Below are 27,987 nucleotides of genomic sequence, written 5' to 3'. Positions count from 1 at the left end.
GGCACCAAACTAGTTTGACCAGATATTTGCGTGCATACAGGCACTTTCTGCAAAACAGTCAACAATGAAAAAACGAAAAATGAACTGCCAATGATACACCCAAAGGGACGATCCAGCAAACAACTATATTATCACGTCTATTCTGTAGTTCACTGCCTTCGGAATCGGATTATCGGTTTCTGATATTATTTCTCGGAGTTGATCTTTATTGTGTGTTCAAGAGTAGTGTGAGTCCTTTCAAGATTATTGGGTAGAAAATTGAGAATAAGGCCATCTTGCAGAAAGCTGGTAAGAATGAATTTTAATCTGAGTTGAGTTTTTGGGGAAGCAACTGAAGTTGTTTTTACTGTGGCATATTTATTTCTCTTTATTTCCTAGGTTCATTCAAAATAATTAAACTTTTGGCTAAGTTTGTGCAATACTAAATAATGTTTTGCTTTCTTTCCAGGTGGCACGATGCAGCTTTCGGTAAGTTTGGCATTATTTTCGCCTGGTTGTCATGCAGATGTAGTAGATGAGTCTTTAGTCCCATATTATTGGCTTGTGTTTAATTGTGATATTTATTCGACGAGGAACGACGAGGGAGTGTCTGGATTGATTTTGAAATTTTTCGAATTTTCTTTTTGTTAAATATATTTAAACTCAGACATTATACGTTAACGAATGAGGTTCTCAACAGAAATTTCTTTTAATATGTGAAGCTATTAACTTTCTGTTGTTAATTTATTACTTTTTAGAGCCACGGCAGGTAATTTGCGTCATTTGCATTATGCATCATTACAGGTTTTTTCTCTTTTAAATTAAACCTTAAATTGAACCGTTTTTGAATGCTCAATTCGATTTTTCAAATTAAAACTGATTTTTACTCAACTTTCAAAAATTGACTTTCCAGGTTTCCTAAAGTGGACTGTTAGTGTCTAAACATGTATTGAAAGCTGTTTGGTTAGACACTTTATGTAGGTATTTTATTTTTGGTTATCGGTTGATACTTTTTAAATAATTTAAATTAGCTATCTCAACCAAAACAAGGGAAATCGTAAACTTTAGAACCTCGAAGTGGTTGAAAAATTGATTTTCGGTAGAAAATCCATTAAGAAAGTGTTAGTAGCGGGATTTATAGTTAGTAGAGAGAAAAGGGAACTTATAGCAAAAGTAAGTTTTCACCATTGAAATCCAGAAGAACTTAAACTAGATAATTAGGTAATTTTGCTTCTGTGAATTGCACGTTAAATTGAACGGTTCTTGTTGCTCATGAGGGATAGCAAGTGTTTGCAAAATTTGAATCATTTTCACTCAACTTTTCAAAATTAATCATCAACACTAATGTTTTTCTGTTGCAAATCAATTTTTTTGCTATATTTTAATGTTAAAATCGCGCAGAATCCAGATCAAAACCGTTAAAGGTAGGTGTAACTTTTCTGGAAGTAGATGGCAACCAGGGTTGTAGTTTTGATAGCATTTACGCCGCCCGCATGTGCATATTTGTGAATTTTATATTACGACTTTTTCGAAAATATAACGCACATTCTTTCGTATGCTTAGAATTTTCTTCGGCTAAACCAGGTAAGTTTTTCAAGTGCTTTTATTCACTAATAACAGCGTTTTCGTAGTAACTTAGCAAAAAAAAAGTTTCCGCATCAATCTGAGGCAGCAATGAAAACAGAAAAATTCCCAAAAAAATTGCGACCTTAAATCCACAAAGAAAACATTGATAACTTTTGTTTGGCAAAATCGTCTTTTCGACTTTCAAACTCTCATGACTGTCAAGTTTCGCAACCGATTTCAATCTTGCAACGTACGATTTTTAGACAAAATTACTCGCATTATAATCCGAATTTTCAATGATCCAAATCGGGCCTGTATTAAGAGAGATTCTTATTCATTCATACTGAAGTAGCTGGTGCACCATATAATTATAATAACACCATAATATGAGCGTCATTCGCGTTGGAGTTTGCCATCATACACAGTATTTATTTTTTTAAATTGTCTATGAAATTAGAAAAACTATCACTAGTCGACATAAACCCAACACAAAGTGCGGGGGTCGTGATTCCGATGATCCTCCTCTGAATCCACCCTTGGTTATAGTTTTTGACTAAATGCTGACTAACTCGCAGTTAACGCTAATTAACTCGCACTTAAGACATTTTTTCTAGGCTAACATCACACCCTGAAGATCGATTGTATTTAGTAGACTGATTTCGAAAAGTACAATGTGTAATTGTACCTCGGAAAAAATTGAAGTGATAAAATAAAGTTGCAAAATTTTCCTTTGCTTTGCCCCGGCCCTAGTTAGAGTCTTGAGTTTTGAAAATATGGCAATAATAAAGTCTTGAAAAGTCAGGTTCAAGGTACAAGCTTCTCACCTAATGGCTAACTAACTTTTGCGCTTGAATTATATCAAATAACTTAGGGGGAAACGCCAGAAGAAGGAAAATAAAATAATTAGTAGAATGTTGAAGTTAGTAGTATTATAACATAATATAAAATGACAAAAAACTTACTCAGGAATTGATGGTAAACCTGTCTTAAAGCCTTTTGATTCTTTGAGATGCATTCATTTTATTTATATTTAACACCTACTATTTGTATCAAAGTTTAAGCTTCCTTAGAGGAGCTTCATTGAACTTCAACGGTCACTGTAATGAGCTTGTTTTTACAAGTTGCATCGGTTTATTCAGTATCATTACGAATAATACATCGGTATTTGCCTCTTCAACTAAAGGCAACTCGAACAAATTCAACTTTGGTAACAAGTTCCGGTCCAAATGTTTAGCCCACTCACCAGACTTATTAAAATGTATGGTTCTGAGGTGAAATTGTGACCCGCGTAGGCATCGAAATAAAATTTATGTTTTGCGTTAAATAGTAATAGGCCTACAAGCTCTTGTAATTATGGTTCTTATCTGGAGAGAAACTGTGTTGTAAATACTCCACCACTCCTATGGTTTCCATACCTATTCTCTACAGGATGGTATTCGACTGAAATGTTCTGTTTAGCTTGCATCCTGTGAAATACTACATGACTTTGATCTTGTATTGATATTATTTTAGTCTTTAGCTAAAAATACAATTTCGGAAAACGAAAATAAACGTCTAGTAAATTGAGCGTTGATGAGAAGTATACAAAAATTACCATAAAATTGCTATAAGTTTCTAATTTGAAAGCACGGTTTTACATATATTAGCACCCCACTCGATATTTTTGAGTGCGGTTCTGTGATCAGTCCTCGTGAGAAATAGGAAAGAAGAGATGCAGAAAACAAGGATATATAGACGCGGAATGTGTTGCTTTGTGTTGTATAATTTAATTAGTTTTCATTCATTTTTGGTTTGTAACACGATACTAAGGCGTGTATTTGTACATGCTGTTAAACTTCTCTAGCGACATTAATCGCCTCTGGTTCGCTAACTAATTATCGTTATTAGCAATCATTTATTTTGTGAAAACTCTTCACCTGAGCAGAACACCGCAGTGATAAATAACGTCGATTATTTCCAAAATCGTTTGCAAGTCTGTGGGATTAGTTAAAATGGCACGAATAATTTATACAGTGGAAGTTTTATGCAATAATTCCTAAAGAAATCATCTTGTGAACGAGAGTAGATTCAGTTTTGGAAATGAATTATTGGCTGATTTTTTAGAAACGAATTAAATTTAAATACCTATATTTTCAATATTGCACTGATTCCTCAAATAAAACAATAAAAGTGAATAAAAATCTATGTATATAAATTAGAATGCATTTTCTGCCAATGAAAGGAACGAATTAATGAAGTAGTGGCAGTTAAGCGAAACACTTAAGAAAATTAATTTTTCTGCGAAACTGGGCCATCCATTTCTGGCAAGAGAAGTGGAGGGTACTTAGCTTAAAATACTTTAAATTTAGATAATGTTAAGTTGAAAAAGTTTTGCCTAAGACGTGGGTTTTCACATAATTGACGTTTTCTAGCGTAGTAAAACCTTCTACGAACTTTTAACCTAAATTTCGAAAATATTTTCAGTCATTTAAAAATGTACATTAGTAATTCGTTAAAAGAAGGCTTGCATTGAATGGAGGTTTTTCTTAAAATTATTGTATAAACGCCTCCAGAAAACAGAAAGTCAAATGTAACCATGCTTAATTAATGTCCAGTCAAAGAAAAACATGCAAACAAAACATATTAAACAGTCAAATTAGTACCAGCTCATTCGGGGTCCGTTAAATATACATCTGTATAACAATTATTAGACTAACGAAGGAAATAATAGAACATGAAAAGTTACTTTAGGTTTTATGAACATGTAAAAATCTCGAGTACAAAATATTTGAAAGTGATCTGCTATTTTCATTCTCTGCATTTTTGTTCGATTTTTTGCTGGTTGCTCCTTCACATTTATTTCCACTTGTTTTGCTTATTAAGCTCTTTGCCACTTTTGAATATTGGTAAACCCCATTTAACATACCAGGATATACAAATGTTGCAGAAAATGTAAATTTGATTTCTGGGGTGAAACTAGGAAAAATCCTTTTATAATCATACATTTGAAATCTATTTGATTCCTTGAAACAGATTCAACCAGTCGAAAAAATAGTACAGATTAGCAAAAAGTTAAAACTATAATTTAACGCTTCATATGCGTAAGCTTAACGTAAGGATCTTTTTCACAAATATGAGAAATTCCTGGTGGTTAAAATGTCGAATTAAAAGTGCATGAATCTTAATTTTGAAATTTGTCATTGCACTATGAAAACTCCATAATAAGTTTCAGAGATTCTTGTGCAATTACAAACACATTCTCTTAAAAAAATTGCAGAACTAATGCGATCTTAAATTTTTCATATTATTTGTTAATCACTTTGAACAGAATTCTTTTTCTGCAGTAATTCTTGGGTATTAGACCGCTGGTCCATAGTTTAATTGTTTTATTTTATATGGTTGTATAGAACTGATCAGCAGAAAATAATCACTTTTGAAAATGTGGCTATTGAAGTATAAAATCTGGCTTGGATTCCACTCACTTAACTGAAATAATTCTTCACACTAAATATAAACTTGCTTTGTACTTCTTACTTATTAAAAATTTATTATACGTTGCCTATAAGTTTTCAGTTTCCAAATGTCTGACTTCTTTGCTGATCTTGATAAATTTCAAATCTTCATTGTTTGCTTTCAATATTTTCAGATATTTGATGCAAAGTTTGTACTTTTTTTAAGTGCTCTTATTTTCGTACTAAATAACCTTATCATTTTGTAAAAACATGTGTTTATTTATGGTTGGTTTATTAGCACAAGAGTCAATCGTGGTCAGAAGAATTCTTGGAATTGAAACTAGTGAGTTTTTGCTGACTTTTATTTCAAGCCTTCGTGAAAAGTTATTAATTCCCGATGTTTCACAAGTACAAATGATTTGCATCCTCAAAAGTATTTCGAGCGATAATTTAACATCAGTCAATTAAGCAGTGGCCAAAAAAGTCTAACTTTTCTGATAATACTAGAACTTATTTAACTTTTACTTTTAAGTTTATGTTGTTAATGATGAAGATTCAATAATCTTCGCCACTATTTAATTTCATAAGATCTTAATTTCTAAGAAATTTCCTTGATTGTTGTTGTTTCCACTTTTGCTACTGTTCATTAAAAATTATGTAAGTAAGGTAGTGCAAATTTTGAGACTCGCCAACCTCAGGTACCTCCAGGACCGGTTTCTTGCCTATTAGCTCTCATCAGATGGGTTTATCCTGAAATTAGCGATCGCGAAACCTGCACTTGATTCACCCAATGCTAGCTGATGAAAGCTAATAGACTCTAAACCGGTCCTGGTGGTGCCTGAATTTATAATATTAGATTAGACTATTATAGAATAATTATCACAAATTGTTATGATTTACACTGAAGAGTCCGTCAGAATAGAAGTTACATGCTGTAAATTATCACGTTTAAATATTTGTTGTATCAGCCTAAAATGTACTTTTTATTATATGTAATATGCAACATCCTTTTTATTGTTTTAAGCCTTGGTTATGATCCGATTTCAATAGAATCCATTGTCTAATAAACCAAACTAATATTTTTTTCTTCGTGTAGGTATTGTAGTGCCAAAGATTTTAAAAACATCTTTTTATTCTGGAATTTTGTTCAATATACTTATTATTATATTCAATATATAATTTGAAGAACGCAGTTTACTTAATTCTTAGTTCTGTCGTACTTGTGCATGTTTCTTACTAAGGTTCTATTTCTTTGTCTCGCCATCATAATCGTTAAGCGTTTATCCAGTTAAAAAGTGCATGTTCTGTGTATTTTCAATAAGGATTTGTTTGATACGAGACAAAATATGCTTTTAGTGAAATTATTTAAACTAACTTGCCAAAAACAAACGTCTTATGTTGCTGCAATTGTTCACTGGTTTTATAAATACAACTTTTTCCTTAATTTGTTGGATCTCATCAATCTATCGACCAAGAAAATACTAATTAATCATACAAGCAATTTTACATCTGTACGGCGAATTTATGGTCCCATTAAATGACCAAGTACCCATGTATTATGTATTAAATATGCCATGTTGCTGAGTTATCTAGAGATGCGTTTTTAATGACACGTTCCAATTAATTAAATTTAAAAAGTACAAATTAAGTATAGTGTAGTTTGACGGATATTGGCCACCTTTGCAATCCATCTATGGTCTTTAGCACGCAATTACTCCAGTCGCAGTACACTCGTTCTTTTATACTTAATGAGGCAAAATATTTTCGCTGATACACATTTACAGCCCAAAATACAGCGGAAGTTCAATTGCTTAGTATTAAATGTGAAACGAATACACAGCGACTAAGACATGATGTGAAAAAATGCAGGTGGATTGATTCCGGATACCCATCGGTTAATAATTATGCAACGGCAGGCAGTAGTAGTCTTCTTTACTAGGTAAAAGCAGGTGATTATCAATTTAGCTGCAATTGGTGGCCGATAAGGGGTTGAAAATGGGTCAGCAACGAACTGTTAAGATTAGACGTATTTTAAACAGATATTTTATTTCATCGTATCTAAGCTTGTGCAATATGTATGATTTTCTAAGCTAGTTCCATCAAATCAAATGCTATTTTCAATTGTTAGGGATAAATCATACTTAAAAAATTGTCTTATTTTTCAAACACTGATGCTGCAACATTTTCTTATCAAACAATCGTGACGAGAGAGCATTAGATACAGTGATGATCCCCTATAATCGTCTTTGCCGACTTTCTACGAATGGGTTCCAAATGAGAGAAGCAGAACTGCTTGAAGATCCCGGGGCGATAGGAAATGAGGAACCAAAGCTACCGAATGAACTAATTTTGTATTTAAACATCGCGGTTCTATTTTAAGATCAATAATTGTTTGCGAACGAGAAACAAATTTTACACCTCCCCTGAATTTGAGCCTTATTTCCATTTGAAAGAAGGGAAGTTTCATTTTCGTTATGATAAAAGAGCCTGAATTAAATTATGTAGTATTTTAAATTGCCACATAAAGGACTGAGGAGTTTACAACTGTAAATTTCTGGGTTTTCAGTTTTTGTAATTTTCTGGCATCGATTGTTGGTAGCTTTGAAAGCTGCACAGTGCACACATCTATTTTTTGCCTTGGCTTTATATGGATGAAATGTTTGATTAGAACATTTAACACTTACAAACTGTGCCATGTAATTTATCCGATTCATGCTATGCCTGTGAAGTTGGACATTAGGCGATTCGAAAACAAGTCCGGCAAAAATAGGCTGCCTAGCTTGCACGAGATGGCTCAAATAGTTAGCTGAAGATAGACTGTTTTGTGAAATATTTCAGTTTTTGTAAATAAAAAGCACATTTCCACGACACGTTGCACCACGTTAAACCATGCATAAAAATCGGCAGCCTTGCAGGAATGCAATTCGCTAACCATATTGGCAACCTCGGCACGCCTTATTCGAACGATTACCATCGCGCACTGTTCATTATACGTGTTTAATTTCATTAAAATGCAATGTAACTAATTTGTTATATTATGTGGGATAAGTACTAAATAGGAACTGAGGATTTTAAAAGTCCGGCTTAATGTTCTTGTCAATTTTTTTAAATACAATTCACCGTTAATTCTACTATGTTCATTCTTCGCAAGACCGTCATACTCCTGGGGTTTTTAGAATAAAGCAACGAAAAAGTATGAAAGGAAAGATGATTTTAAAGAAAGATTGGATTTGGAAAAAGCGTCAAATTACTGCTACTTTTTGCAGGTTATTGTTTACTTGTTTATGTACATTTAAGTGCTCGACAATTGCTTGAATCTGTCCAGATAAGCACAATTAATGTTCCTGCAATCTTCGTTGAACTCTGTATTCACTTTCCATAATTTTCTTCAATATTTCTTCAAGCTTGTTAAGTGACAGACAATGCCAAATGTTTACAACTTTATTTTCATTTTCTAAGTAGCTAGAAAATAATTAAGATAGTGTTTCCCAATGTCAAAGAATAATATGAACTTTATTACTGCAACTTCCAACCACATTTATCTCCTGCTTACTGAGAGTGAAAATAAAACTGTAGTTAATTATTTTTAACTGAATCCCTTTTCTTTATGTACAAAAATATTTCTTTAATTACATGTTAAAAAAATTATTTTAATTTTTTTTCAGAAGCGCAAATAAAACCCTTATCTGTACAAAACGAGTGCGAAAATGTTTTCAAAATACAAATAATATTATGCAATAGATTGAAGATAACGCCATAATCCAAAATATTAGTGGAAGTAAAAAGTGAAGAAATAGGAATTATTTTGTTTTTGGTGAGTTTGTTCAAGTTTTTGGGCTAATCAGCCAAGAGACAGCGGCAGAAGAAAATCACTATTATTTTCTTTTGGCCAATGCTTTGGATACATTTAAGCCATCCTGATGACTCAAAAATGGAAACAGCTTTTGTATTAAGTATATCCGTTTTTTTAATAATTGAATATTTCACAAAACTTCTGAATTTTTGGTGATCTGCACACCTTATCATCTTTCTATTCTCAACTGATTTCTAAGCTGCAGTTATCTTAGTAATGTTTTTACCAAAAATAAGTTCATATTTAAAAAACATAGCGCAGCAATGGGTAAATTATTAACTAACCACTAAAGTATTTTACGTATTTTAGTGCGTTTTGGTCTTTTCATTTCTTGTGAACTGGATTGTTTTAGGATTGGATACGTCATATGAAACACGCTTAGTATCTGAAAAAGAACTGAAATCTGAAAACAATCATATAAATGTAATCGCACACTTTAACAAACATTTTTATATATTTGAAAGTGCATAAACAGCTGAATATTCTAACTCAAATTCAAACTCAGGAAAATCCATGTAGATAATTTACTAACTAGACATTAACTTTATTGTTTTAAACCTTGGTTTTCATCCGATTTCCATCGAATTGTCTACTAAACCAAAATAACACACTTTCTTTTGTGCACTCTAGTACGAAATATATTTTTAAATCTTCTTATATTTTATTCAGATCATAATTTGATTATATTAAATAATCGTCGTACTTTTGCATAATTCAAACTCAGGAAAATCTATGAAGAGAGTTGACTATCCTTGAAAGAGATTTATAATTTTTCATGATGAAAACTGAAACATCTGACCTTTTATTTCAATTCTGTTGGAATCGTTTTAAATCCGCATTCACTGAACTATTTTCCTTAGTCTTAAAATTAAGTAAAATCATCTGAACGTTGTACTAATCTAATCTTTCAACTCTATAATCCAACATTTAAAAGTATTCTTTTGAAATCCGTGCACATTTAATGTATAAGAAAATATATGCTTGCTTAATGGAATTATTGTAGCCTGCCGTAATCTTCATACGTTTTTCAAGATCTCAATGAAAACAAATTAATAATGATTTTTATTACCACGGAAAATATATAGCAGGAAAGCCAGCCTACATTCAAGACCCATATAAAGAAATTTGTTTTTCATAATGATTATTAAAAGCAGTAAAGCTCTGACAGTGACACATTATCGTTCAGTTTATTAAAATTATTATTAATACATAGCCAATTAAGAGGCGAAATTTATGCTCATAGGTATTTTCAGCCATAAAACTAGGCAGCTGATCGGTTGAACGTCTTATCGCCACCTTATTTGCCTGATTTATGTCCGGTTGCTTTGGGAACAATCAGCCAGGACTTCCAGTCGTAAAAACTGGCTTATTAAGCAAACGCATCTGCACGAATGGGTGTTTTATAAGTACTAATTAGTTTTAGTTCATAAACGTGTGTCGTATGATTGATGATTTCAGATCTACATGATAAGCTGCTAAGTGCACATCAATACGTTCAATGTAAAGATCGTATCTTGAATGTGGCTTTATCTTTATGTCGATATTTTGTTGTTCGTTATTCCATGCACTATTTATGATTGTGGAAATTGTTGTCGTCAAATTTTGCTATGTGTATGTGTTTGATCTAATTGCTTAATTAGTTGGATGGTTGGTATCTGCATATATTTTGAGGTATTCTATCTATTTGCCCATGTTTCACTTTCTTTTTTAATGTAGTGACTAATCGAGTTACTAAATCTGTTTAGGAATTGGTTTTGGAATTTTCATCATTCAGTTTACGTTTTTTCTTTGAAAAGATCTATCTAGATAAACATTAAGAACTTTAAGGAAGAACCTATTGACTAATAACATAAGAACGTTGTTTTATAAGATGTCGGCCACAGTTTATGAATTTTTAAGATTATTCTTCACTTTTTGTGCCAAATAGATTACTTCCATTCTACGGATAAATTTTATTCTACAAGTTGTTTATGGGACATCTACATTTGTAATTATTGGCTTTAATAGAAGCCGTTTGAATAATCGCTGTCTAAACAGCTTCTGGATGTTTTCAAAAGCCTCCACATCCACAATTATCAAGAATTAATCCAGATAAAGAATTAACTTCCCAAACCCAGTTATTGCCCTTTAAATGTTCTGTGGCAGAAATTTCGAAATAAGTTTTTCTAATTTTCTAATGTTTCGAACGAGTTATATTTGAAACTATTTTCATTTTCAACTTTCGCTTTACTTTCACTTTCAACACTTAATCGTGAATTAAAAAAACACATTAAATTTGTTAAAGATTGCCCAACTTCAAATCCAAAATTATTGATTTTGGCAGAGGCGAAAGCTATTTTCTGAAATCATGTGAAACAATTCCGACTTTTCAAAGTTGTTTTCAAGTTCCAATTGAAAAAGCTTTACTCTGAAACACACCAAAGAAAAATATCGATCCGTTTAGTGTTCCTCCGTTATGATGTGAAAGTGAAAGTGAAGTGAAAAACTATTTAGAATGGGGCTTTTGCAGAAAATACAAAATTTCTTTAAGTCAAGATCCAATCAAAATATTTACATTTTAAAATGCATCAGTACAATAAAAATTCATTGTTTTGATTGATGTTGAAGTTAACACATATCTATCTATCATTTATGTAAAAGCTTTATATCAATTTCCTTTAATTAGTCAATAACATGAGGTATTTTTTTCCGATGTTTTGCTCTCCCAGAAGAAAGAATTTTTTTTTTCCTCAAAAACTGATGAATGTTTTAACACTTTGTAAATTATAAATTTTATACAACATGTTTTAATTGTGAAATGGTGCTTGCAGTTTGTGTAAAATTGTAAATTTGATGATGGCGCTGTTGTCTCGCCGAAACGTGATGAAATAAACGATGTTTCAAAATGTTTACTTCACACTTTGACTGAAACCCAGGAAAGATAGGAATATCGTAATAATTAATCAATAACTCTTAATTATTTTTAGTTCAGCGATTCTCTTGTGTTTCATGGTCACTGACTTCTGCTTTATCTTCAATGCCGATCTTAATCATAATGACTATTTACAGTGTAATTGTTAACTTACTCAAGACATTTTAATTGTAATTATTAAAAAGGAAACTAAGCCTTGGTTGAAATTAATAATGCATATCATACATGTTAAGCCCAACAACAATAAAGTTACCTGTTCCTGAGGAAATCAATAAAAAAGTCGCTTACCGGATCAAGTCTAACCAGCACTTGTAATTTTAGCCTCGTAAAAAGCAGTATTATTCACTGCCCCTCTAAAATAACGCTATGGTGTTGCTTATACGCGCACAGGATTGTACAATTTTATATCCGGCCCTGAAGAAGTTCTTCTGATTCGGGTAACTGAGCATAGGGGACACCACTTACACCATACCACATATATCCAAAGCTCCTTGGCAAGGAAAAAAATGTAGTTTAGAAAAATCAAAATATGAATAATCCAAAAAAATTATTTGACTTATACTCACTAAAGTAGGAAACGTTTTACATGAGTTTGAAGAGTAGAAATATTTTTTAACCCGAGTTAATTGTGTTTTGGAACTTTCTTTTCCGGTTATTATGTGTTGTGAGTAGAAGAAAACTCTATCTACTAACACTTATAATTTTAATTTTTGTTTTTTTAAAGATACACATATTTTGCTTATAATAATTGTCCATCTAAAACACGATATAAATTCTATCAAACAGATACGTATAATCGCAACTCATAATTTCAAAATAAAGCTTTTTAGAAGCTTAACTAGTAAAAAACTGGCAAGTAAGTACATTCTGAAAATACTTTTAAATTAAGCATTTACTGAAATACTGGCTGTAGATACGAGTACGAGTATCAGTGTATTTCAATGTTTATTTAAACTTTTGAACTTTGTTAAATCAGCTCGTTACTTCTTTTGTTTTTAAAGGTAATCTGGAAACTAAAACGTTTCATATTTGTCTTCCAAAATTCAAATTTTGTTATGTTGTTCAAAAGGCTTTATTTTAAACAAATTGTAAATCAAAACTACATTTGCTCATTATTTGCATTTTCTACTGATTTAATACATCTAATAAATCCTAATTTTTTGTTATTATTTCATTTTATTATTGTTTATTTCACACAAGTTTCTACATATAATAATATCTATTGTACACATCCAATTAAATGATCTGCATGTCATCTAAAAAATAAAAAATGTGAAATCAAATCAAAGTTTAATTAAGTCTAAAATAAAAATCATGAATAAACTTAAACAATTTACATTTTTATTCAGCTACATTTTCAGTTGACTTTTAGCACTGTAATGAAGCAATTATAGTGGTTTCATCTACATAAATTTTATGTATGTCATTCATCATTACCGTTATTTCTATGGACGCATTCTAAAAAACTCAAAAGTAATCAAAAGTAAACAATCGGCTTAAAAAAATATTTATGGTTGTAAAACCTCGATACCTACTTGTAAAAAAATATTTGTACTTAGGAAATAGAAAAAAAAACAGGGAAATGGGTTTGTCTTCGTTCTAACTTATTATAATTTAGTTGTCAATTTTTTCAGCAATCAGCGAAATAACATCAGATCTCAGTATCGATTTCGACTTTTTATTAATGAAAAATCGCAAAGTTTGCTTGCTTCATTTGTTTGTTTTAGTTTTTATTGTCAGTACATTGTTAACAAGTCTAGCATCTTGGTAAGTTTTGAATTAATTTTCTATTTGAGGAATTATCAGATTAATATTAGTATTAAAGTTATTTCGGAAATACCTGTTGCTTTATATTTTAATCCCGAAAGTTACAGACCAATTTGTTTTTACTTTATTTTGCCATTCAATTAATTAATCGATATATGTTTTACATTACCAGCAAGTTTTGCAAACTTTAATTTTTAAACATTTTTAACAACATGTCTCACAAGAGTAGTGAAGAATTTAAATAAATTGCCTCTTGTAGTCACAGGAAATGTTTATCAAATTTTCTAGATCTATAATTTTAAAATAAAGTTCACTGGTCCAGATGAAACTTGATGTTTTGCTGCTAATAACGTCAAAAACACAATTTTATTTTATATTTTAAGCCCTCCAAATAAAGCCGCCGAGTTTGAATGATCCTGTATAGTTGCCCAACGGAATTTGAAATACATAGTTCTTATTTCTCCTAAAAGATGAATGAAATAACAGGATTTTGCAGCTAATTTAAGAATTTCTACTTCATTTTTGAGGGCATGAGGAGAATTTAAATTTGATAATGAGTGCTAAAAAATCTTTGCGTATATACCAACTTTTAACTTGTTTTTGAAGCATACCGTATCACAATAAACTATACCGGTTTTTGCTTCAGAAAAAATGTTCAATTTTCTGTGACATTTCAAAATACCTATTCAAACTTGCATGCAAATTAAATTTTATACCATCCAGGTTCAGAATAATAATGAACGTCAAATAAAATTAAAAAAAATCTTTTTCTACATAACTTTCTTCTGTTTTCAATTCAATACGTGTTTCCTTATTTGAATATCATTTCCACAAACAAAAATTGGGAACAAACTGAGGTTAAACATGCAACGTGTTCCCAGCAACGATCTTACTCCAACTCTCCTTAAATCAAACATTCTTTAGTCCAATTGAAGAATAATATGTAAATATCCACATAGTGATGTTTCACATTTCTTCTTGTGTGTTTCATAGTCTCTCCACGTCTCATCCGGAGTTTTTCATAGCCATTTTACATCTTACTTTAAAGCCTGATTTCCGCTTCTCATGATGAAGAAACGAGGCCACTAAGGTGCGTAATTGATGTTCCACCTAACATGCTTAATAGATGTTCCTATAAAACTGGCGACAAAATAAAAATAGTTTCAAACGATATAACAAAAAGATTTAAGCCGGCTTAAAGTACCTCGCCGGCGTTATAAACAAGTCGAAAAAGGCTTTTATGGACGGCGACACTTTACTCACAAGGCTAAAGCCAATTGAATTTTGCATTTTTCCTCACTGAAACCGCCATAACTGCAATGTGGTACCTCCGCCATAGAAATATACCGGAATGGCAAACAAATTTTCGCTCTTATCTCAGTTCTGCTACCTTTATTGCAATTTGCCGCTGCTTGTCTCCGCAAACAGATTGTCCGACTATTTACGAAGTCGTTTTGCCCATTGTGAACATTGTAATCGTGTTATTGAACCGAGGGAAATAGTGTAATTAGTTTTTTGAAAATTCCCCAACATCCTTGTTCTTTAGACGACGAATCTTCAAAATGCAAGTAAACTAAGTAATTATTAGCAATATAAATCGAGCACAGAGGATATATGCAAAACCAACGGGCATGTTTCCTTTTGAAATAGGAAATACATGATTCATGACTTTTTATCTACAATTAATCTTAACGTATATAAAATAATGAATAGTAGTTCTGCGTATGTAGTTTAATAATTTGTGATTCCAATTCAAAATGTTCAAAATAGGAAGTTGGGGATAAGATTAAAGGTTTTAGAAGAAAAATGCGTCTGGCGTCCTTTCTAACTTTCTATAATTTAGTTTTTACTTTTTTCTCACCAAAACCAAAAACCTTCAACAAACAGCGAAACAATATCAAACATTTGTATTAATTTAATTTCAAATTTTCTATTAATGAAATATAAGTATACTGTGCTTGCTTCTGTTGCTTCGTTTTTTATCTCCTGTACTTCGCTAACCAGTTTTGGTAAGTTGTAAAATAATTTGGAAGTTTGCGGAAATTTTGCATTAATGTATTGCTAATTGTAGGAATATTGAATCCTATAAGTAGATTCTTTGGAATTTTAATGGAGTTTCGAATATCCCAATAGAAAACCAGGGTTTGATTGGATATAAGAAAAGTTGATCTCATCCTTTTATAAAATATGTAAGCCAATATGACCAATATGTTCGGCGTTTTATACTTTCTGTGGTACCAGAAAAAGTTTGTACTCTTTGTTTAACTAAATAAAGAGGCGTAAGAAGCAATACCTGAAGCAGTTACTAATCTCAAAATAGCCCCTAAAAACACTGTGTTTGTTGTAGTGACTGTTTCATATGATAGAAAGTACTTTGGCTTAAAGTACTACCTGATTTCTATATGTTATTAATTTTGCTAAACAATTTTCGTATGTGAAATTTGACGAACTTGGATTTAAATGTATCTCCTATTATCATCGCAAATAAGTGTGTGAATTTGATTTATTTGGAAAAATGATGGAAAACATTGGAAGGATGATTTTTGTAAAATTAATTTTCAGTAAATCAGACGTCACGACAATGCTTTTGAAATCTGAGTTATAAGTACATGCTTCTTTATATAAAAATCGCACGATTAATAAAACTGACATCACAAATACATTTTTCTGTATTTAGCGACATTAAATCTTCACATCTGCGAACCAATTATTTCTTGACATTCCGATGGATTTCTCGGGGGTGGAATGGAGTTAAGGGGGAACCATCTCCTGGATATATCGGCTTATTTCCCGCTTTTACTTCATGTTCTTATTAAAACCAATCTCGCAGACGACAAGACGGCTTGTCAAATCGTAAACAGGAATGGTGCAATGTAAGAAGTTTCACTTTCGGCAAGAACAAAGAGCTGTCGCTATAGCATATTTAAGCTCAGAAGAATTGTAACCTCAGTCCATATTTATTGTTTAAAATGATGTGGTTATGATATTATTTTAAACCTCTTATGCAATTGTAAAAATAGCCTATACTTTATGATGTTATTGACTAGTACGTTTTTCAATAAATTTGATCGCTACGCTACTTTTTATCGATTGAACTAATCATCATGTAATCCTTCTTTTTATTTTATTTCTCCCTGATGCTTCTAAGCAATTTATATTTTTAAAAGATTTGGACTATTTTTAATTGCTATAGATATTTTATTTATTAAAATGCTTTAGTATCATAAGTTTACTTCTATTGATGATTTTCAACCGAAACAGTATTTTTCATCATATATTATTAGCAACAAAACATTTAACTTCACAAGCATACATTTTATCTTACTGATTTAATAAACTTACAAAATAATCAAAACATATGTTCAACTATTCGAGGGAAGAATATACGCAGACGAATTTCAATAATATTCAAACTGAAACTAGTGGGTTTTTCGGGTTTTTAGGCCGTTGTAAAATGGAATTTATTCCTGAAGTTTCTTAAGGCAGAAATTCCATTTTAAGACGGCCTGGAAAAACCGAAAAACCCACAAGTTTCAAGGAATGGCATTGAAAGTCTCTTTTGAATATTCAAACTATTTGTGGTACCTTCCCTAACTCCATATATTTTCAGAGTGGGCTGAAATCGCAAAATTGACGTCTCAAATAATACCTTCACATAATATATTTAATACTCGCAAAGTTTATTTTCAACATTAATTTCAATATAAAATTTTACGAATTCTTCAAGCTTCCTTCTTTCCGATATACAGTGCCTGCGTTTTTGGGCCTTACATAATGATTGTTGATTCAGCTTTTCAGGTTTTGTACGTTTTAAATTTTTAACAATAGAATAAAGCAACAAACTATAATAAAATGCCAACTAAAGATAAGTTTGACACTTAATACGAAGGAAATATTTGTCTCAGACTTTCACCAGCATCTTGGCAATGTTTCAAAGCTTTACCTTCCAGGACAAAGCGCAGCTTGATGCATATGGTATGCAAAGTAACTTTAAAGCGAAATGCGGTCTTTTGTGCAATTCGCCTTTCCCATGTCGTAGATAGACGAGAACCCCGGCTTTGATTTAAGATTTTTTGATTTACATACAAGAAGAACATTTACATACCCGAATTTTTATTGCAGCCATCAGATAAATCAACCCCTTTATGGTTAAGCTTTTTCTGGGAAAGAGTTTATGAACATTTAAAGCTATCAATTGTTAAATACCAAATGGCTTCCTGTGTATTCATATAACACCATAATAAAGTTACTTCATTTTTGAATTGTGGTGCAAAAGATGCGACTTGGTTTAAATATTTAGTCGTACTTTGGTTTTAAATTAACATATGAAGTAGGACTTGTGCACATACATAGACACAAATGTTACTACTTGGACTTCCTATGGGTAGAGTGCCGACATCCTTAGGATAGCCCAAGTTCATTGCCATCTTAATGCAGGTGCTAGTAAATTTTCCAAATTCAAGTCTTAATGTTGCAGGAATGCTTCTGCGATTCTTTGAGTGCAAAGGTTGTGAGTAAATGTGTGGAAATAGAATAACGCAAACTTTACTGTAAATCAAAAATTAAATTTTATTAAATAATTTGATGCCACAAAATGCATGCTGAATTACAAAAAGTTCTCGAGAAATTTCAAGGGTGGATTCATCCGAATTTTGATTATTGCATTCTCAAATTAAACAATTCTGATTGAGCTCTGCACTTGAACACCTACATCTGAAGTCCCCCAAATTCGCATACCACGAATCATTGCCACATAAAACTTCAATACCTCTAAACATASAACGGTTTGAAAACAAAGTACCAAGAATTAAAATAAATAAACAAAATAATAATTTTASATGTTAATATGATTAGATGTTTTTTTAGATAAAAATTATGATAACAAAAGAAAATATAACCAGCCTTAATCTARAACCTAAACTTTATGAGCGAAAATAGAAAGTAAAAWATACATACTTCTCGGAAATTATGGAAACATTTCCATTAAATGTTTTATAAGTTATCAAAAAAAAATCTAAATGTTCAAAAGTGAAGCAGCACTTGAGTCTACTATCGTCTGAACTTACAGKTTTTGCTGATATTGCTGTGATTATACGCACTATTGAAGTAAATTTGGATCTTTTTCTCGTTCGGTTTACATCTGAGGTTGACTTTAGCTGGCATCTGAGGCGTTATTCTTGGATTTACTGAATGATTGTATATTTACTTTCCATTTTTTTTTCCATTATCAACTTTGTCTGTTCGTCTTTTGCAGCCATACATCGAATGTGTACAAGATGACATGCATTTCAGGGGTAAAAATCGCTTTTCCTTTATATAAAAATTGTTTTGTTGCAAGGCCAGATAGCTGACTTAAAAGTGGAAATGGTTTTCTTCCAATTATTTATTTTCTCTCCACTTCTTATTGGCATTTGTTTTCATTACATATTTTTGCTTCATTAATATTTTCACTACAAGATATAATTGATGCGTCATTTAGTTTAAGCTCGATTAATTGGAGGTCCAAACGTTCGCCTCCTTCAATCAATTTAAGAGTCAAACAATTTCCTTTCTGGSTTAKCAAGCTAGAAAAGCTCTCTTCAAAATCATGAAAGTACTATTTTATGCCAARTATGTACATTTTCGTTTTACGTATCAATTAATTCATACCTATTTGCCGTAATATATTTTACCAACATTTCCATTTCTGGATGCCTTTCTGGAAGCAGCATTTAATATGTGGAAATTTTCAAAATTATAAAACTGAACTTGGAGCTGTTCGAAAAACTGCAGTTTTGCTTTTTGTATATTAACACAAATACCGCTTCCATTCATTAGAACATTGAGTGAAAGACAATGTCGAAGAATTCTTACATAATACTCGACATAATGTTGCGGTAATCCATGGAAGCGTGAAGCATCAGAATCCCATAGACAGTGAAATGAAAAATCCAGAGCATTAAATCCCCGAGAGGACAGTTCCGTTTTATTAAAACTATGCCTCGGTTGTTTCGTATTTGTGAGATGCTGCAACGAAATTTGATAAATTTTTATGTGCCATAGCAGAAATGAAATCTACATTTCCACGATTCTTTATTAGTTACAATTTCTTGGAAGCGAGCATTCCCAAGGAGAATCTCCCGTAAATATTCCAAGTCGTTTCGAATTGGAAATTGCACTCGTTTGAACAGGAGGTTTAGACCTAAAGCAGTTTTCATTCAGAAGGGAAACTGACGCAGCTCTCCAAAATGCATATTGTATTAAAAAATCAAACTAAAACCAAAACATGTTAAAGTCTTGAATGGTTCTACCACAATTCTTCTGCTTGTAGCAGAAGTTGTTACATTTATCAGATTCCGAATCCAACAGCTCTTTTCTCCAGGTAGTAAATAACCAGTAAAGGCCTTTAAATCTCTAAATCTGAAACAGTAAAACGTAGCATAATCTGTTATACATCTCATATTTTACTGTGGATGCAGAAGTTATGTCCGATTGTGTTTTAGTATGGGGTATGGTTATTTGCAAATGAGACCTACAGTTAAAACCTGTCATGGTCTTGATTTAAATATATTTGCTTGCAACTATACAGCCAGTGGTGGAGTTTACCTAAGAAAATTTCCTGTTAGTATACATTATAATATCACTCAATACATGAAGGGGTATTTTAGATAGATATTAAAATTGGAGGATGCACATTGCTTAAATAAATCTAGTTTATTTACCTAGAGAGTAACTATTTACCATCTCACTTCAAAAATTAAAGCAAGCTGTGCTGATGAATCAAAAACAATATTTGCGAATAAAATCAAACGGGAATCTGATTAGGAACTAATCAATATATTTTGAGAAAAAATATATTTTGAATTAACGCATAAAAGAAAATTTCTTATAAACTTTTTAGACTTCGAAAGACACACAAAAAAAGTGACGCAGGGTTTACGAAGATTCAAGATCAAGCATGTTTGAAGCTTCTACTTCTGGATCAGTTTCTTTGATTTTTAGATCAATTAAAGTCGCAATTATTTCACAACTTTTTATATTAATTTCGGAGTTTTCAAGCCGGTATCTCCAAATTAGCAAATTTATCTTCCACTTAATTTGCTGGATTAACAAAGCAAATTATGTGACGGTGAGATTCAAATAATCTGAAAATGTATAAAAATTAGGCATATTAATCTAACGATTTTCTAAGTAATAAAATCAGGAGTTCAGTTCCACGCACCAAGGAAAAGGGAGTGAAAATCACTTTTTGTGAAATTTCACTCGGGTTTCACGCAAAATTAAACCGAAAAATCTGCATATTAACTAATCCGAGTCGGGAGAGCGAACGCGCAATAAAGTAAACGAGGGCATTATTAATACGAAGCCAACTTCGAAATTAAAAGTTAGGAAAATCACGTATATTTGTGTGCTTACATAAACATACACAAGGCGCCCTCGACATTGCCGACTTTTAAAATGAAAATAACTTCGGAGCAAACATCAACTTGTTTGACTTTCTTCTCGCTTATTTCGAAAGTTGCCATACGTATGCTTTTTATTAAAAAGCAATTTTCTGAAGATTAGCTTTGCACTATACCGGCAAATTTATCAGAGTATTGGGGGAACGGTTTTCAGAGTTTCGTACGGGGTTATTGATTGCTTACTGAAACTTTATGTGAAAAATGCTTTAAGGCCTCATAAAAATTGGAAAAAAAGTGAATAAAGCACATCTCCAAAGTTTTATTCACATTGTCTCAGTTCAGAATGAGAAAGTAAATATTAGAAAAATAGAGAAAAATATTACATAGAATCAAGAATTCATTTAAGCAGCATTTTTAGGACTTTGATGTTTTTAATTTGCATTTATTTTTCAATTGGCATACCATCTTCATAAGAAAATTAACGTATATTTGAAATTTGTTTTTTTGAAAAAGTTTCCGAATAATGCCGCCGAAAAGCAAGTATGAGTGACAAGAACGTGACAGTATTATGAAAACATTTATAAACCCAACTGAAACGTGAATAAAGAAAGCATAGTAAGTAGAAAAAAGATGTGTGAACGTTCAGCGATTTGTTAGGGACAGAACATCAAACAATGTAAACAAAAGTAGAGCAGAATAATTATCTGGCTCTCTGCAAGTCTTTTTACCCACCGTTTCTCGACACATTTAAAAAACTTGATACTTTTATGCCCGGGTACACTCCACTAATGGACTCTTTATTCGCTGTATGGTAATAAGCGCCAGACTGCCTTCTGTGAGCCATTCGAGTTGGAAATGATGTATTCTTTTATGACTCTGAGTAAGCGATATTATTTTCGCTATCGGGTAAATGGAATTTTAAATTTCGGAGTGTATACGTCCGCATAGAAAGTTACACCGAAAGGGTTAATGAGGAATTTAAATATGCAAACGCTGCTGGGAACGTATAAGGGTACGTTCAGTTTATGGCAGTTTGCAGAGCAGGTATGAATAGTATTTTGATGACTAAGGGCCTAAGAAGAGCGACATGCAAAAAGGGCTTAGTTTGAGAATGTCAAATGAGGATCTTTTCGTTATAGTTTGAGGCGAAGAACCGTTAGGCTCCATACTGATTTAGATTTAGGTTTTGCACTTCAATGGTACAGTAATCATTTGAAACACCTGAAATTCTGAAATTATTATAAGGAATTGGTGATGATTTTTGATATCTAAGCTGGTTGGGGGTATAAAATCTGTCCCATACGGAAAATTAGAATACGTAAAATGTGAATCAAGGTAAATGTCGAATGTACTTGCCTAACTGAAGAAGATCCTTCAATATTTTATCCAGCAACCGTGCGATTTTAGAAACATTATAATAAAAAATCCTTAAAAAATTCTATTAAATAAAAGCGGTTGTTGTTTACCCTTCTTGTCCCTACTTGGCCACATTTTGGATGCTAAATTCGATAAAATGGAAAAACCAATTCTGATTTATTTACCTGACTGCGTGTACTTGTTATGATATTCCTCTCTTTCCTGGTTTGTTTTCAAGAAGGCAGAGACCTAAAAGGACGTTGATTTTTACCAATCATGAGTTTGTGTACAATTTTAAATCTGATGATGGCGCTGTTGTCTCGCCGAAACGTAATGAAATAAACGATGTTTCAAAAATGTTTACCTCACACTTTGACTGAAACCCAGGAAAGATAGGAAAAACCAATTAAAACGCGGCCTTTATTCCCAGCTCTGAGAAGGGGTTGACTTAGAAGGGATCATGTTAGAAAATCCATTGGTATGAAGATTTTTGATCAACCACCCCGTCAACTAGCTTAACAGGATTTAGGAGATTCCGTATAGTAATTATTGTTGACATTTGCAAACTGCATGAGTAGCTACAACGAGAGAATACACATATACCTAAAAGTTAGGACAAGGAAAAAAAGGACAATTCCAGCATTAGTTCGATGCGTTCGGACTGCAGGATAAAATAAGATATAAATACTAGATTTAAAAACTAATAAGTACCTTGGGATGCATTCTGCAATCCTAATTAAAGGTCAAAACGTCGGCAAATAATTTAAAAAGTAGATTATTGTCTCTCGCCTGCAATCTTTTTAACTTAACTTTACCATGAGGATACAAAACTAAGCGATACTTTTTCTTATTTCATGACTCTAAACTATTATTGTTTTCTAAGACAACAAATATAAAGTCAGATTTTTATACTAATTATTTCAATAATTGCTATTGCGAGGCATATTTGCTACCGCAAACCGGTAACGACCTGCTTAGTGTTCTGTTCTCTATATCTAAACCTTTCGAACTAACTTTAAACATTTTTTTTTCGTTTTTGTGAGGCTGAAAGATGTTTTATATGCCTGCTGAAAAGCGGTGAATTTTATATTTCAAAAAGTCAAAAAGCTGTTTTTTATTTTCTTAAATGCATTGTTTAAATGCACCCAAACATTAAAATTTTACCTGCAGAGCCAAAGTGGAAAATAGGAAGAGAATTTCAGAAGCCACGCTTTTGCAATGCATTCCGTATATCACGTTTACAGAATATTTCCTAAATAAAAAAGAATATTACTTAATAATATGTAATCAATTTTGAGAATGATGATGAATGAGATCGTTTCATTCTCAAAATAATTAATTCATCATTAGAATGTCTACAAACATATACAAAGAAACAGCTACTTGTGCAGATAACAAGAATGTGCTTAAAATATCGTTTAGGTATATTTTAACTCCAGATTCGATATAATCAAGATTTTTTTTACTTTCCAACTTTTATCATTTAAAGATTTAGTCATCATAATATTCGTCGAGGTTCAGTAACGATAGTTCCAAAATTAAATTATTTGCCTAAAATAACTGGTCTAAATAATTATTTATATACAGGGTGGTCCTCAGCTAATGTGACAAGAGTCACTGACATATTGTTTCAGGTAAAAATTATTCGTTTTAGGCAAATTTCTCTTATTCTAAAGTTCATAGTTTCCGAGATCCAAGGTGTTACAGCGAAAACTATTTTTTTCCTTTAATAATAAATTTTTAACCTGTTTTTCTACTATCAAGAAGTTTGCGTTCGCGGTTTCTTTAGTTCGAGGAAGCCGATTTTTTTACGATTTAGCTTGTAGTTTCTAGAACGCCAGCTGCAACAGTCTGGAGCCATTTAAAACGTTAGAAATTGTTTGAATTTTAAAATATCGTTCTGTGTTGACATTATAGCATTCTAGGACATTTTCAAAATAAATAGTCTGTTCTGCGTTGCAACTACAAGCTAAGCCATAGAAAATTTGGATTCCTCGATCTAAAAAACCCACAAACACAAATTTATGTACACTGGTTAAGAACAGTTTGACACCCTGCATTTCGAAAACTATTAAGTTTCGAACAAATATTAATACAAAGTCATTTTTTTGGACAATATCGAAATTGGTTATAATAAAGGTTGTTCAGAACTAAAAACTGTGTTCAAATATGCAATTACATCTTACAAATAAAAATCTAATTTTTGTCTACAATAACAATGCAAAAATAAGTTTTTAAAGGAAAGAAATTTTTAATAACCGACACTCACGGAAAAATCAGATACAAGAGCTTTGGGGATGTTAGTAATTTTTCGTTTAAGTAACAGAATTTAATGCAAGCAGAACATTGCATAATCACAATTTTCAATATTGCCAAAAAAAATACTTTACTCGTGAGCATAATTTATATTTTTTAAAAGCGGTTACGCTACTTAAAAAATTAAATATCTGGTAATTGTATTTTATATTTCACAATATGCAGAACCTTTTAATAAAACTATTTTTTTTGGTGGAATTAATAATACAAAAGTTTCCCACATGAAGCAGATAGCAATATCGTCAGCTTATATTAAAAATACATTAAATTTTGATTTTACAGCCTTGTTTGAGTCTTAAATATCTAGCTATAAAAAATAATAAAGTAATTAGAGACAAACATTAAATACATTCTTTAATAAAATCTGAAAGAAACATTTAAATTTATTAAAGATAAAAAGAAAGATAATCTGAAATGCGCTTATAGTAAACGTAAGAACACATAGTTAAGTACCTACAGCAAAAATAATTAATAAAATGAATCATAGTGGAGGATGAACAAAATAAATAAAGTGTGTTTTACCGTGAACTGTTCGTATTTCAGTCTATCACAAAAACGCTGTGGTTGCCGTAAACCTAATTACATAAATTCAATTCAAATTTAAATATATTCCCAATAAAAATTTAATGTACAGCTCATTGGGAAATTTCCACAAAATCTATAAAAACAGCAGATAACTGTTGCATCTAGATAAAATGCCTATATGTACAATGAAGGAAAATAAATCTCATACCCGTTAAAAGGAGAAAATAGATCAACGTTATATTTTGCACCAACAGGTATAAGCATTCAAAACACCCAGAGATAAAAGGGCACGAAGAAGAGTCTGCTTGACTGAAATAATTCTCCAAATTATGTAAATTCGTATTTACCGTTTAGGTCCGGCATAGGATATGGCATCCTGCTTCATTTCTATATTAAGTGGTGTTTCAGATTATTCTTCTTGTTCTTGTATTAAAATTGCGAGAAATCAACTAATTTTCAGACTTGGCACAGAACATTTCAAGCCGTGGCTATGTATAAACTCCCTATGCTGAGAAGTTACTATCTGAGAGTAAAGTAATTCGGTTGAGTAAATACCAAGTAATATTGACGAGATGCAGGAAAAAGTGGGATTTGCTGTCCACAAATTACACTTATTTGCAGATTCAAGTATACAACTCAAATCTCACATTTATGCCATTCAATATTAATCTACCGAAATCATCCCTGGTGGCTTCCGAATGATAAACGTCTATAATGGAAAAGTGAAATCTGGAATCTGTGCACGCGGTATCCCAGCAACAAACACTCCTATATTTCGCACTTATCCTTCTTCTGGCACTTAACCCGCTCCCCGAGCATCCCTCATCCAGGTGAAATCGCAAGGCAACGCCCGTTCCCTACAGGAATCGATCAGGGAACTGTGTAAAAAGCGCATGCGTTTACGAATATGTCGATACGGCGCGTTCGCATACCTATGCAATCGCTAAGGGGTTGTGGATATATTGAGCGACGTTCTGGAAAAATAAGCCACAAATAAACTGAAAATATCCCCCTTCGAAGTCGTGATAGCTCAACGTTCCTTCATCTCTAATGCTTATAAACTTGGGAACAGAAAATTTATCCCTATGTAATTGCTGGGTSTTGATATGTATACAGTTGAAGATAGAGATTTTTTAATGCATCCGTTAAAAGTCTATTAGAGGGTTATTGGGCGGTCAATAAGAGCTGAGCAGTAATAAAGTTTCGCCTGCTCAATTGAGTCTAAAAATAAGTGATCCTTAATAACGATAGTGCTTGGCGCTAATTGTGCCGCAATTCTGTACTGCTTTATTTCTACCTTAAACTGGCAGTTGAAGTTTCTAACGTAGACTTGCAGGTTAGTTCATTGCAAGCGTAACCTAGTTTCTATTGCTACCCTTTATTGTGAAGTTTCAATCAACGACCTTTTTCAGAAATAATTTTCTTGATAATAAACAGTTGTATCAAGAGCCTAACTTCAAGACATTGGTGTGCTTGTGGCTTAAATTAACGTGAAGACTGTTGACTAAACTACAGGTTCCCAGAAATTCAAGCTGGCAACTAATCCATAGGAGAACATTTAAAGTGACTTGGGAGAATGTAGATTCGGGTATAACATTTGTTCCAGAATTCTATTGAATCACCCGTCCAAATATCCAAAGTCATCTTGACCTAAAATATGTAGAATCGTTCCATTTGATCCAGAAACAAAAACTTCTGATCAATTATTGAAAAACCTCACGTCATAAAAATTCTCCCAGATTTTTAATTGGAGGGTCGAAGACCGCGCTTCGCTTTTACGCCCTTGACCTTGAAGGGGAGGGGTAATTAGACGTCGTGGCGCCCTCCAGTTCAGCTAATTGGGGAAGCGTCTTACAGTGTTGCCGAGTCCACTTTATTTGAACTTTTCATTAAATAATTTGGAGCCTCGCCATTGAAGGAAAAATCTTGGAATTCATGGAAGAATCCTATATGTGTTTGATTATTATAACAAACAGTCATAACATTTTATTTACATGTTTTGCATTTAAATATTGAAATTTTCGTAAAATTTATTTAATGGAAAAAACAACCCGGGGTAGGTAAATAGGGAACAATAAGCAAACTTCGTTCGTTTGTATTGTTCAATTTATGAATCACTGCAAGAAAATTGTCCGTGCCGATAGAAGAACTGTTTTTTTATTAGCACCGAAACCGAAGACAATCAATAGTTTTATGGCGTTATTTCTTTGATAAACACTTTATCCTAATTTTGCAACAGCTCATTCTTGAACCGTTCGTCCTTTATACCTATGCAAGACCTTAATAATTAAACCCTAATAATTAACCACATACTCCATTTCGATTCAGTTGCAAGAGCTATTCTATATTTTAAATATTCTGTTAATAACAATTATACAAATAATATTATCTTAGCTAATTTTCGTTTATTAATTAAGAAATGTGACAACACCGAGGACAGTTTTGTTATGGTAATTGGAGACGGGCACGGACGCAATCAAAAGCGCGGAGCTCCGGGAATTTTTAAAAGAATATCCAAAGAGAAATTAGAGTTGAGGTAGGTCAAGATTATTAAAATAAGGGCATTTAATGGGGTCAGTGTTTCAGTTGTTTAGAAAATTACATTGGCGTGCAATTTCCTGTGAATTTCATACGTCGCTTAAATCAAATGAATCCACAATTTTGCGTATGTTGTATGTAGATAATAAATTTGGTTCATATCAGAATTTGCTTGTGTTATTATACCTTTAGTGCCGGTCTTTAGTCTAGGCACTTTTTCCGGATTTATTGGCCAATAAAGTGGGCTAATTATGATTGCAGATACAATAAATTGGTGCGATTTCAGTAAAACCAGAATAAATTTCAATACTTTAGTTCTGGTGTTTTGTGTTGGAAACGATGACTGTAGCCAAAACGCCACTA

General features: G+C 32.1%; 1 long non-coding RNA gene across 1 annotated transcript; it reads left to right on the top strand.

Annotated features, from left to right (window-relative positions):
- Positions 1-28: 28 nt before the first annotated feature.
- LOC125505486 lies at positions 29-27,791 on the top strand. Its single transcript, XR_007282211.1, has 4 exons — positions 29-288; positions 449-468; positions 27,504-27,622; positions 27,673-27,791. It is a non-coding gene; the product is annotated as an uncharacterized LOC125505486 (long non-coding RNA).
- Positions 27,792-27,987: the final 196 nt, after the last annotated feature.

This window comes from Dendroctonus ponderosae, unplaced genomic scaffold (assembly GCF_020466585.1).
Source record: "Dendroctonus ponderosae isolate FM_Combo_2020 unplaced genomic scaffold, Dpon_F_20191213v2 Dpon_F_20191213_8, whole genome shotgun sequence".
NCBI classification, from domain to species: domain Eukaryota; kingdom Metazoa; phylum Arthropoda; class Insecta; order Coleoptera; family Curculionidae; genus Dendroctonus; species Dendroctonus ponderosae.
Note: the sequence above shows the minus strand (reverse complement) of the source record. Positions and strands in the feature narration are given on the sequence as shown.